Below are 13,453 nucleotides of genomic sequence, written 5' to 3' on the forward strand. Positions count from 1 at the left end.
TGAAACGTTTTTTCTCACTTTGATCGCAAAACGTATGCCTGAATGAATACTTTAATGGGAAAGACAAAGACAGACACATTAACATGGAGCTGCCTAAATAAATGTATGTGGTTCTTGATGAGTTTTGAGTTTTGCAATGACAGATTTTTCAATGTAATATGATTTATTAAATTGCATTCGGTTTTGTCACAGTAATGCATATGGATTTTTTTAAAATGTGAATTACATTAAGAAAACAAACTCTGATCATAGTCGTGTTATCAATTATTTATAGAAGGACTGAACCTATTGATACTGACACTTATTAAAAATGCATATGAAGACATTCTACTTTTCAAATTTGATTAGGCCCATGATCCCTAACACCGTTACAATCTGCTCGTTTGATTCCAAACGGAATTTTCAGTGTAAAAGACGATCGTGCTCGCCCGTCAATTCTAGTTCCTGGACAAGTCTATTTTCAGCCAACTCATGAAGAAAATCATAGGTTATAGGTAAAAACATTTTCCTATGTCATCGAGGAAAATTTTCATCTTTTATCCGACTGATGTATTCTACTATCACCTTTGATGCATAGAAAAAAAATATATCGTCGCCGGTAGGATTCGAACCTACGCGGGGAGACCCCAATAGATTTCGAGTCTATCGCCTTAACCACTCGGCCACGACGACTTCTATAACTATAATACGCACATTTTCATTTCGTTTCATTCTTGGAGTTCTTACAGGAATTTATCTCACTTTTCCGCATCACAATCATGTGTCTGTTTTTCATAGTGAATGCAGTTATTTTATAGTTATGCGCAAGCAAGATGGAGATCACTCTATAGTCAGAGTTGGGCAAACTTTCCAGTGCAAGTGCCGCATACACAAATTTACACCTTGTCGCGGGCCGCATAGTTCATTAAGTGAAATAATTAATATTTGAAATAGCAAAAACAGAAGGTTTTTCTAAATAACATGTAATTAATTTTCAGTTGTTAATATGTTGTTATTATTTGAAAACTTAAACTTAAACTTCAAAAGAAGCACATTTATTTGATAAACAGAGTAACATAAACAGAGTCAGTGCGAATGATGACTTGTTCCTAGGCCGCATGAAAACCCTTGGAGGTCCACATGCGGCCCGCGGGCCGTAGTTTGCCCACCCGTGCGAGTCTATAGCTTGTTTGTGTGAACCTTTACCATTTTCAATAAAGGAAATTTCTAATGTGATGAAAAGTGCACAGAACTTGGTCAATTCATTCATTGGTTTATAATTTCTAACCTGGCTGTGAACAACGTGGCCATATCACTGGCATTCTCTGCGTATTTCATGCATAACGGACTTTTCATACTAATACGGCGCCATATTGCGTATACTATGGATGAGTTTATTGTCATCAGCCTACAGGGTGACGTAGTTCATCCTATTCGGTAACTGTCGATTAATTCCGTAAATTACCATAATTTTGAGAGTTTAGTTTGATGTCTCTTTGCACTCATATCATAGAAATTATACCGCTTGTTACATCCATGTTAAATGCAAAGTTTTATTTGTCATTCTGTTCGTTTGCTGGATCGACATTGTAAATATCAGAAACTGACGACGTAATGTTTTCCATCTATGACTCAGTGTAGATATATGTGTAGTCATGCAGACAGCCGTTGGCTGAAAATGGACTTGTCCAGGAACTAGAATTAACGGGCGAGCAGGGTCGTCTTTTACACTGAAAATTCCGTTTTAATGAAACGAGCAGATTATAACGATGTTTGCGATCATGGGTGTAATCAGATTTGAAATTATAAATCAACAAATGAACTAAGTTCTCCGCATCTTTTATCTCATTTGTGATTTTCGGTTTCTCAATCGGTAGGGGGATACAAACGAACTGGTAGATATAGTGAGACTATAATATGCTTTTGAAAATCAACATAAGACCCCGAGATCAAAACGGGACTTTGTTCGCACCATAAATGTACCATACATGCACCATTTCGTATGCAGTAGAGAAGGCAGTATATCATATACCCTGGAAATCTGAGCAGTGGTTCACGCTGTTGATAAAGGGCTGTGGTAATATTTATAAACCTGTCAGCATTTTACCATCATATCCAAGCTGGTTGAGAAATCAACCTAGTTAGCATCATTTGTTGAGAACATTTTTAACAAACAGTTGAGTTCTAATTGTAAAGGTCATGGACGCTTGTGACGTTATCATGAAGACTGGGAGAAGGTTCTTCATGAAAAGAAACATGTAGACGCAATTATGAAGAGCTTATGGTATGTTAGATGACTCAGTAAGGCTCTTTCTGTGCTATCTGTTGAATTGATCGAAAGCAGCAAATAAAGTTGCATGTTATCTTAAACAATTGGACTTAAATAAAAACGGGTTTTTCAAGGATCGACCCTCGGACTATTCTTTTTAAAGTTTGTATCAGTAATATCTTCTATTTTATTACATATCGCTTTTTATATAACTACCATCAAGTGCCCTACGGTTAGTTCCTTTCTATTTCAACAACTTTTTAGATAAATTACATGTTTTTTATTTCTAATTTGGTACAACTGCAGTTAATTTCAATTTCAATTTTTACCAATAATTATTTTTATTTTTGGTTGACACTTTCCTAAATTGTGGTCTTAATTTATCCACATAATATATTCACATTTAATCGCTGCCTTTTAAGATGCTTTGCTTGTTCATGTTTCCAGTTATGCTCAATGTGTTTTGTCCAGATAAACCTATGCATTCTGCTGTGTCTGTGTGTCGTGCAAATCGTGCTTGTTGCAAAGACTCATTTGTTTTATGTAATGTCGGTATAAAAAGGTTATTAGAATATATGCTGAATTGTTGTTTGAAATCATGTCGACCTTAAATAAATCTTGTTTTATCTTATATCACCGCTCTGTGTATGCAAAATTTTCGTTGTTGCTTGGACCTTTTTGAAAATGTATCCTTTCCCCCACCAACCACCCATAACCCTAACACATCCGCAGCCTTACAAACAAAATGGCCAAAGCCTTAAGATGAAATGAGACTATATCAGATCGTGTTCGTATCCTGGAATTATGAAACGGCACGTCGACATGTTGTGCTGTTCACAAATCAATTGAAATGGGAAGGACTCATGTTCCCACTCGTGAGGGCAAAGTGAGATATAAATACCCAGGATATCGTCTTCAGCCAGTCATCCACTAAATCAGTGCTGTCCAACCCTTTTGATACCATGGGCTACTGCATTGTTTTTTTTATTGAAGCACAGGACCGCAGCAGAAAACTGAAAAGCAACGACTATATAGCTGCTAGAGCTCTGGCGTGCTATTTAAAATCAGCATGTTGCCCGCGGACCGCGGGTCGGACAGTAATGCTCTAAGTTATGTGAAATGTTAATTTTGTATGCAGACATTGCTTTTTGATGTTATTTGTGTATTTTGTGTCAACAGATTTGTGACCATGGTTTAGAAAGGTAAGCTGATGTCTTGCTTCGTTAATGACGTCATTTCCGCATTTTACTAATACTTCATGACTTTAACATAACAGGTCCTTTCCTCAATAAGGACTTACTTTCTGTGCAAAGGACCCAGTTCGTTTTTACTAACATTATCAATTAATATTATTTCCAAAATGAGATTATTTTGTTTAGTAACTTATTAAACCGTCTGCGAAAAGAATCCTGTATGTTTTTGATAACAGCATCAATCTATAATTTTATTTCACGAATGAAATTAATTTCTGTCGTAAATCATTTTATACAGAATTTAATGTAACAAAACCTTGTCATGATTTGATCCAATTACCTGAAAATGATGTTTTCCCTCAGGTTTTCTGTTCAGTTTTTTGAAAATGAATGTGCTTGGTCACAAGTCTATATTATGCTATACTGACTTGGAGAGTACGTTTTGTTTCCATCAGTCATGGTGAAAGTCAATATTTCTTATACAGTATGTTGGGTGTAAATACTTATTATTTCTTCAGTTATGTAGTAATACTAATGTCATTCTTTTTATATTACATTTTACTGAATACATATGTATTATGAATGACTGTGCCAAGCATCAATATACATCTTCATTACATGTATTAAAAAATAATCGTATAGAATTTCACCCGTGGATACCAAGTGGAAGTTCAACGTTTACGTCTTCACTGTGACAATAACACATTAGAGAGACTTTGTAAATAAAGTTAAGGTAAACTGGTTTGTAGGTGAATATTTGTCATATATTTTTTTTAATACAAAATTTTGAGAGAGTAAAATGGCGATGGTTGTTAGTTTAACAATTACGTAGTGAGGTATTAAAATATGATCCTATACTATTGTGTTTTTGTTATATTGTTTGATGAATTTGTGTTCTTTTGTTGCTTGCCCTACCAGTATATTTTTCTCATCTTGTGTTTTATTTTATTTCTCATTGGGTGACACAATAAGATGCCAACTAAGTAAAAACAACTTATGAATACAAATGTCTATGACCTGTAGCCATGCCTAAATTTTTGAATCGTTGATAATTTTGCTTTCACTTTTGATTTGTTCTAATTTTTTGTTGTTTTCGTTGCTTTCACTTCACTGGGGATGGTATAAACATGTAGGCTAAAAACACATATAGTGCCACGTGACCATATCACGCTAATACCAGAGCTATTTGACCCTTGTATACGGTGGCTTACCTTCAAATACTACACTGGTTTTTCTGGAGTATAATCCGTACGAACCGTAAGATTAGCTAATAAACATTCAGGCCAAGCTGTTGTGCTCTGAATTTGTACACAGTAATATATTTTCCCGGGCAAATTTCACAATCTGTAGACAGTTTTAATCTTGGCCTTTACTCTTTTTTTTTCTCACACATGCATGCACTTTACGGATTTGTTATATTTAGTGTATTTATTTGAGAATGCACACCTGAGTAAGTAAATGTTTCATCGAGAGAGACAGAGACAGAGAGAGAGATACAGAGAGAGACAGAGACAGAGGGTACAATTGTTGCTGTGCCCTGAATTTTTACAAATTTTTTTTTCCAGGTCAATTTTCCCATTTGTAAGCATTCTTAATGATGGCCTTTACTCTTCGTTTTTCTTATGCTTGCATTCTACGGAGATTAAAACCCAGGCCCGCAGGTAAACGGCACCCATCGCCTTGCCTGCACACACGAGCCCATATTTCCCCAATAAGCACACATCACCAAAAAAATTACCCGCGGATCTGGGTTCGAATCTACAATATAACACCGATTGACTAGTATCATTGTTTGCTGATGTTTGCTTAGTCGTGAAGGAATATGGGCTCGTGTGTGCAGGCAAGGCGATGGGTGCCGTTTACCCGCGGACCTGGTTTCGAATCTCCACTGAGTACGAATTAAAAATTATCTAGCCTGTATGATAGTGTTATAATATGTTGTCTATATATACATATATAAGCTTGGACCCCTAGATTCCTGTTTCTGTCTTTTATCAGTCTGATCTATCCTACTATCACAACTTAAAATCCATATTGCAAAAACAATCATTTCGTCGCCGGTAGGATTCGAACCTACTCGGGGAGACCCCAATACTTTTCAAGCTTATCCCCTTAACCATTCGGCCACGACGATATCCTGTCTACGTCGAGCACATTTTCATTTCGTTTCATTCTTGAAGTTGTTACAGGAAATACTATATCTTTCAAGATCACAATAATGTATCTGTCTTTCATTGTAAAGGGAGTGCTAGGGGGCAGGGGCCAGGTTTTATGTACAAATTTAATACCGCAATCAACGACCTAGTATAACAAAAATCATAAAGAATCAAGTGAGGTCAAAAGAGTCCATCTTTTTTGGATACCTACTCGCGATGTCGTCCAATTCTTCACGTCGGGTAATTCTGCGCAACGATACGTCATTTCTGTAAACATTGGATCACGTGCTATTTTGGGTCAAAATTCCATTTTGTATCCAGAAAGAACAATCGTACATTAATTAAGAAAAGTCATATTCAGAAAGTGCACAAAAATATCCCACATTGAGACTCGAAATGCACATAAAAATGTGATTTCTAAATGGCAACGTGAAGACCCACTCCATGACCTTCTTGAACCTGTAACCCAGAAATTTCGATTTACTATGCATCTTTTAGAATCATACAAATAAAATACATTATATCAAAGATGGAAATGTGGGCCTTGAAACAAAACTGTATTTTAATCCAAGTTTCCAATTTTGCAAGAATTTGTCCCACACGTACAAAATCGTCTGCTACCCAAGTACTTTCCGCTAGAACATAATTTCTCAACAAATTCCCTGGCGTATTGTCTGTGTCTAAATTCTGTAGTCATTTTTCCAAATTAACAAGACGTTGTAAACACATTGCATCCTATTCATTGTTGTTTCTCTTCCACGTAATAGCTTATTTTTCATAAAATGTTGAACTTTACTAACTCTTTTTACAAAACATCGGTTTAGTTTGCTTATTATCTCTTGCCATTTATTGGCATTTTTACGTTGAATTTTGAAAACTAGCTATAACTCTCACCTAATTACTCGACTGAACTGCTGACAGAAACAGTCCAAAGTAATATATTTCATTTCTATTGCAAGATGGATAAACATTACATCTTTTCAAAGCTATGCGCAGAATAGGCCGACATATCGCGATTCAGGAAAACAGGGGAGTGGTATCCTCTGTGTCCAAAATAAATATTATTTTGAACAGAATATTCTGGTGATAAATGCATCTTTTCAAATGGTAAGCATTGCTGTATTTTATATTTGTCAATCGCTCGAATTCGATATGCGTTTTGCTTCAGTATTGGAAACGAAAACCTTAGGTGCGCAGAAATGCCAGACAGCAGTGTATATTACAACAAAGCATAAGAATATTATCCACTTGACCAGAGAAGTCAATGGCAGTTCATAACAGAAGCCGTTTATGCACCCATATCCCAAATTTATACCTGCAATTTTTATGTCCGAAGGTCATTTTTGACACCGTATGATGCTCACGGTGCAAACAAACACCTTTTTCTAGATGACAGTTCTGCAAAATAGTGTGTATTGAACAGGCTGATGAAATTGAAAATAGTTGTCATCCAAGCCGTTTTTTTGAGATATTCTCCTTGACCCGAACCCTTGTGTTTACTGCTATGGGAGGCTAGCTCTTCTTCCTAGCCAACTATTGGTAATTCACTATCAACATATTGCAGAGGAACTATGGAAGGTGTACAGGCCTGACATCTATTTCAAGAAAAACACAAGCCCGAAACACCTAGTTCACAAATAGATCCATATCTTTAAATAGGAAACAATAATACTGAAAAAGTCCCACCATAGCCTTAAGTTAAGAAATTTGCCACGGGCCAATTTACGAAACTGGACAATGTCACCTATACTGTAGCTATGCGCAAGTAAAGTTGGAATAACTTTAAGATGCTTTTGAAAATTAACAGAAGACCCGGAGATCCAAACGGATCTTTGTTCGCACCATACATACACTATTTCTCATGCAGAAGACACAGCAGTATAGCATATAGACTAATTAGTATCTAGTCATTCAAGTCGATGGGTGAGAACTCAATATTTCCAGTTCAAGGAAGTAATCAAGGTTCTGTAAATAATATATAGGGAAATTGCCACGCTAAAGAAGTTGTCATGGCCCCTTGTTCGAAATGAAAATTAGATTTTCATGTATGTATGTTCAAATTCTATCAGCGACGTATTACTTTTGGATTACGTCCAGAATGCATATTGTACACATTAAATAGAGAATCCTATAGGCGCGATCATTTCTAATTTTGGCCTTCGCTTTGAAATGATTTAACCGAGACTTTAACTGTGGAGGATTGCATTTTTCTGACCCTGCAAAGGAGAGAAAAACCTTAACACCAGACATGATTCGATGAGAACTTATCCGAGAAATAAGTAATACGTCATGCAACTTACGATGCCGTGAAAAGAACACACACTCGTCTTTGCTGTAACAATCAAGTTGTAATACGTGTTTAACACATCGGACAACGTATCTAATGATCACATGGGATACATTTTGAGTGACATCATGGGAATGTCATGTTGTGTAAAATGAGTAAATAGACATTTGCGTTCTCTACAAATTCTACTGAAATGAGATTTGCCTCTCATTATGGAACTCCAGATCTGTTTTAGATGAACATTTTAACTATATTATGTACAAACCTCTTGATATGATGTACTTTCGTCATAATGTCATCTGCAAATATCTCACAATATATATACCGTTTCATGTCCTTATATCATGTACAGTCACCTTTATCTGCGGTGATTTTCGCTTTCTATGAAGTTTCGTCCTTTTATGATGCTCAAACTTCCATATATGATATACTTTTGTCCTTGTATTATATGCAAGTAACTGTATATGTGGTGTTATTATCCCTGTCTCATGCAGTAAAACGGAAAATTTCATATTCTGTCGAAACGTCCTTATATTGAGTGCAAAGTTCTTTGATGACGAGGAGCATATACTGAACTTTCGCAGGCGCAAGCGCGAGCAGGGGAGTAAAGGAATATATTGTCTAACTACAACACTACACCACGTGATGTATCAAGACATATTGGTTGAAATTCTGAGTGAAATTCAGGACTATCTTCCATTAAGTCCTTTATTGAAACTTTTATAAATGACAAAAATCGACAGAACATAATATTGTAAATATCCGATGTACTTTGGAGATAGAGTACGCTTCAGAGAAATGAGAAAACATGCAAGTAATTTTAGTAAAATTAACTAAAGGGCTATATAATACAGCGCACCCGGGTACAGGTCAATTGCCACGATGCCGTTGCATGACAATTTTGAGTGGTTCGTATGGAAACTACTAACATTATTACTACTAGTTACTAATAATATTACTACCAGTTAAGAAGATGGATGACGCAACCCATATTGATGTTGATTAAAGATGTTTGGGATTTTATTATATGTACGCAAATTTGTAAATATTTAAATAGACATGAAAACAATATCTCCGAAGGCTGTAGACAAGATGACCAACCATCTCCATATCTATTCTTAACATGTGCAGAAATTTTATCGATAACATTTAAAGGATAATAAGAATATTAATAGTATTAAAGTACTGGAAACTGGGTATTTATTCGCACAGTTCGCAGATGATATTATCTTAATTCTTGATGGTTCTTTCGAATCTTCCAATGATTTATTACCTAGATTTATTTCGACGATCTCAGGTCGGAAGCTCGATATTATCATCAAAATAAGAAGTAAGACATACAGTACAGATATATTTAATCATAGGTTAAAATTGGAATGTGTTACGGAATTTATTCTACTGATATTAAGTGTTCAGACTATGCAAATAAAACGACATGACAATGAAGTTTATTTTTTAATTGGGATGAACGAACCATAACACCAATTGTTATAATAACAGTTTTAAAGACCCATGTGATTCATAATTAAATCGATTTTTTTAGGACTCCTTAGCAATGCAAATGCAAACTTTTATGAGCGATGTGAATAAAATATTTTCAAAATTTATGTGGAAATCAAAGTAAATATAAGAAATGGAGACTATGTTTCATAGCATCTACAAAGGTGGGTTTGCATTTATTAACTCTAAAATAACTTGGATTCTTACAACTAAAAGGAAATTTGTTTACTTGTTTGAACAAGAAATAAGCGAGATCAAAAATAGTGTCATATTATGAGATGAAATTGCCGAAAAGTTTTCAAATGAGAAGGAGAATATTCTTTGATGTTATGTTTTACCTACTTGTAAATTTTAATGCAAAGACATAAACCTCAAAGCAGGAGAAGATCTTATGACCACGAACTTGTTGATGAACACACTAGCAATAGTAAACAAAGTACTCATCATTTACAAGAAATTGATTGAATATAACATTATTGATATTAGAGATGTCTTCACTTACCAAGGAAGATTTCTTGAATTTGAAAGCTTTCAAGAAAAGTACAACATCAATGAAACGTATCCAAGATGTCACTCACACTATTAGATCATTAGGTATCAAATTAAACCTAGGTGTGATTACATATGAGAGAGAGAGAGAGACAAATGTACATATATGTGCAGTGATATGTAAAGGATTTAGTACGTGAAACGTTTTTTCTCACTTTGATCGCAAAACGTATGCCTGAATGAATACTTTAATGGGAAAGACAAAGACAGACACATTAACATGGAGCTGCCTAAATAAATGTATGTGGTTCTTGATGAGTTTTGAGTTTTGCAATGACAGATTTTTCAATGTAATATGATTTATTAAATTGCATTCGGTTTTGTCACAGTAATGCATATGGATTTTTTTAAAATGTGAATTACATTAAGAAAACAAACTCTGATCATAGTCGTGTTATCAATTATTTATAGAAGGACTGAACCTATTGATACTGACACTTATTAAAAATGCATATGAAGACATTCTACTTTTCAAATTTGATTAGGCCCATGATCCCTAACACCGTTACAATCTGCTCGTTTGATTCCAAACGGAATTTTCAGTGTAAAAGACGATCGTGCTCGCCCGTCAATTCTAGTTCCTGGACAAGTCTATTTTCAGCCAACTCATGAAGAAAATCATAGGTTATAGGTAAAAACATTTTCCTATGTCATCGAGGAAAATTTTCATCTTTTATCCGACTGATGTATTCTACTATCACCTTTGATGCATAGAAAAAAAATATATCGTCGCCGGTAGGATTCGAACCTACGCGGGGAGACCCCAATAGATTTCGAGTCTATCGCCTTAACCACTCGGCCACGACGACTTCTATAACTATAATACGCACATTTTCATTTCGTTTCATTCTTGGAGTTCTTACAGGAATTTATCTCACTTTTCCGCATCACAATCATGTGTCTGTTTTTCATAGTGAATGCAGTTATTTTATAGTTATGCGCAAGCAAGATGGAGATCACTCTATAGTCAGAGTTGGGCAAACTTTCCAGTGCAAGTGCCGCATACACAAATTTACACCTTGTCGCGGGCCGCATAGTTCATTAAGTGAAATAATTAATATTTGAAATAGCAAAAACAGAAGGTTTTTCTAAATAACATGTAATTAATTTTCAGTTGTTAATATGTTGTTATTATTTGAAAACTTAAACTTAAACTTCAAAAGAAGCACATTTATTTGATAAACAGAGTAACATAAACAGAGTCAGTGCGAATGATGACTTGTTCCTAGGCCGCATGAAAACCCTTGGAGGTCCACATGCGGCCCGCGGGCCGTAGTTTGCCCACCCGTGCGAGTCTATAGCTTGTTTGTGTGAACCTTTACCATTTTCAATAAAGGAAATTTCTAATGTGATGAAAAGTGCACAGAACTTGGTCAATTCATTCATTGGTTTATAATTTCTAACCTGGCTGTGAACAACGTGGCCATATCACTGGCATTCTCTGCGTATTTCATGCATAACGGACTTTTCATACTAATACGGCGCCATATTGCGTATACTATGGATGAGTTTATTGTCATCAGCCTACAGGGTGACGTAGTTCATCCTATTCGGTAACTGTCGATTAATTCCGTAAATTACCATAATTTTGAGAGTTTAGTTTGATGTCTCTTTGCACTCATATCATAGAAATTATACCGCTTGTTACATCCATGTTAAATGCAAAGTTTTATTTGTCATTCTGTTCGTTTGCTGGATCGACATTGTAAATATCAGAAACTGACGACGTAATGTTTTCCATCTATGACTCAGTGTAGATATATGTGTAGTCATGCAGACAGCCGTTGGCTGAAAATGGACTTGTCCAGGAACTAGAATTAACGGGCGAGCAGGGTCGTCTTTTACACTGAAAATTCCGTTTTAATGAAACGAGCAGATTATAACGATGTTTGCGATCATGGGTGTAATCAGATTTGAAATTATAAATCAACAAATGAACTAAGTTCTCCGCATCTTTTATCTCATTTGTGATTTTCGGTTTCTCAATCGGTAGGGGGATACAAACGAACTGGTAGATATAGTGAGACTATAATATGCTTTTGAAAATCAACATAAGACCCCGAGATCAAAACGGGACTTTGTTCGCACCATAAATGTACCATACATGCACCATTTCGTATGCAGTAGAGAAGGCAGTATATCATATACCCTGGAAATCTGAGCAGTGGTTCACGCTGTTGATAAAGGGCTGTGGTAATATTTATAAACCTGTCAGCATTTTACCATCATATCCAAGCTGGTTGAGAAATCAACCTAGTTAGCATCATTTGTTGAGAACATTTTTAACAAACAGTTGAGTTCTAATTGTAAAGGTCATGGACGCTTGTGACGTTATCATGAAGACTGGGAGAAGGTTCTTCATGAAAAGAAACATGTAGACGCAATTATGAAGAGCTTATGGTATGTTAGATGACTCAGTAAGGCTCTTTCTGTGCTATCTGTTGAATTGATCGAAAGCAGCAAATAAAGTTGCATGTTATCTTAAACAATTGGACTTAAATAAAAACGGGTTTTTCAAGGATCGACCCTCGGACTATTCTTTTTAAAGTTTGTATCAGTAATATCTTCTATTTTATTACATATCGCTTTTTATATAACTACCATCAAGTGCCCTACGGTTAGTTCCTTTCTATTTCAACAACTTTTTAGATAAATTACATGTTTTTTATTTCTAATTTGGTACAACTGCAGTTAATTTCAATTTCAATTTTTACCAATAATTATTTTTATTTTTGGTTGACACTTTCCTAAATTGTGGTCTTAATTTATCCACATACTATATTCACATTTAATCGCTGCCTTTTAAGATGCTTTGCTTGTTCATGTTTCCAGTTATGCTCAATGTGTTTTGTCCAGATAAACCTATGCATTCTGCTGTGTCTGTGTGTCGTGCAAATCGTGCTTGTTGCAAAGACTCATTTGTTTTATGTAATGTCGGTATAAAAAGGTTATTAGAATATATGCTGAATTGTTGTTTGAAATCATGTCGACCTTAAATAAATCTTGTTTTATCTTATATCACCGTTCTGTGTATGCAAAATTGTCGTTGTTGCTTGGACCTTTTTGAAAATGTATCCTTTCCCCCACCAATTACCCATGACCCTAACACATCCGCAGCCTTACAAACAAAATGGCCAAAGCCTTAAGATGAAATGAGACTATATCAGATCGTGTTCGTATCCTGGAATTATGAAACGGCACGTCGACATGTTGTGCTGTTCACAAATCAATTGAAATGGGAAGGACTCATGTTCCCACTCGTGAGGGCAAAGTGAGATATAAATACCCAGGATATCGTCTTCAGCCAGTCATCCACTAAATCAGTGCTGTCCAACCCTTTTGATACCATGGGCTACTGCATTGTTTTTTTTATTGAAGCACAGGACCGTAGCAGAAAACTGAAAAGCAACGACTATATAGCTGCTAGAGCTCTGGCGTGCTATTTAAAATCAGCATGTCGCCCGCGGACCGCGGGTCGGACAGTAATGCTCTAAGTTATGTGAAATGTTAATTTTGTATG

The 13,453-nt window shown here is 35.6% G+C and overlaps 2 non-coding genes across 2 annotated transcripts; both read right to left on the minus strand.

Moving 5' to 3' along the window:
• Positions 1–590: 590 nt before the first annotated feature.
• Trnas-cga (transfer RNA serine (anticodon CGA)) lies at positions 591–672 on the minus strand. The gene has a single exon. It is a non-coding gene; the product is annotated as a tRNA-Ser (tRNA).
• Positions 673–10,660: 9,988 nt separating this feature from the next.
• Positions 10,661–10,742, minus strand: Trnas-cga (transfer RNA serine (anticodon CGA)). Its single transcript has one exon. It is a non-coding gene; the product is annotated as a tRNA-Ser (tRNA).
• Positions 10,743–13,453: the final 2,711 nt, after the last annotated feature.

The sequence above is a fragment of the Sinohyriopsis cumingii genome, chromosome 4 (genome assembly GCF_028554795.1).
Source record: "Sinohyriopsis cumingii isolate HCF-2022 chromosome 4, ASM2855479v2, whole genome shotgun sequence".
NCBI lineage: Eukaryota > Metazoa > Mollusca > Bivalvia > Unionida > Unionidae > Sinohyriopsis > Sinohyriopsis cumingii.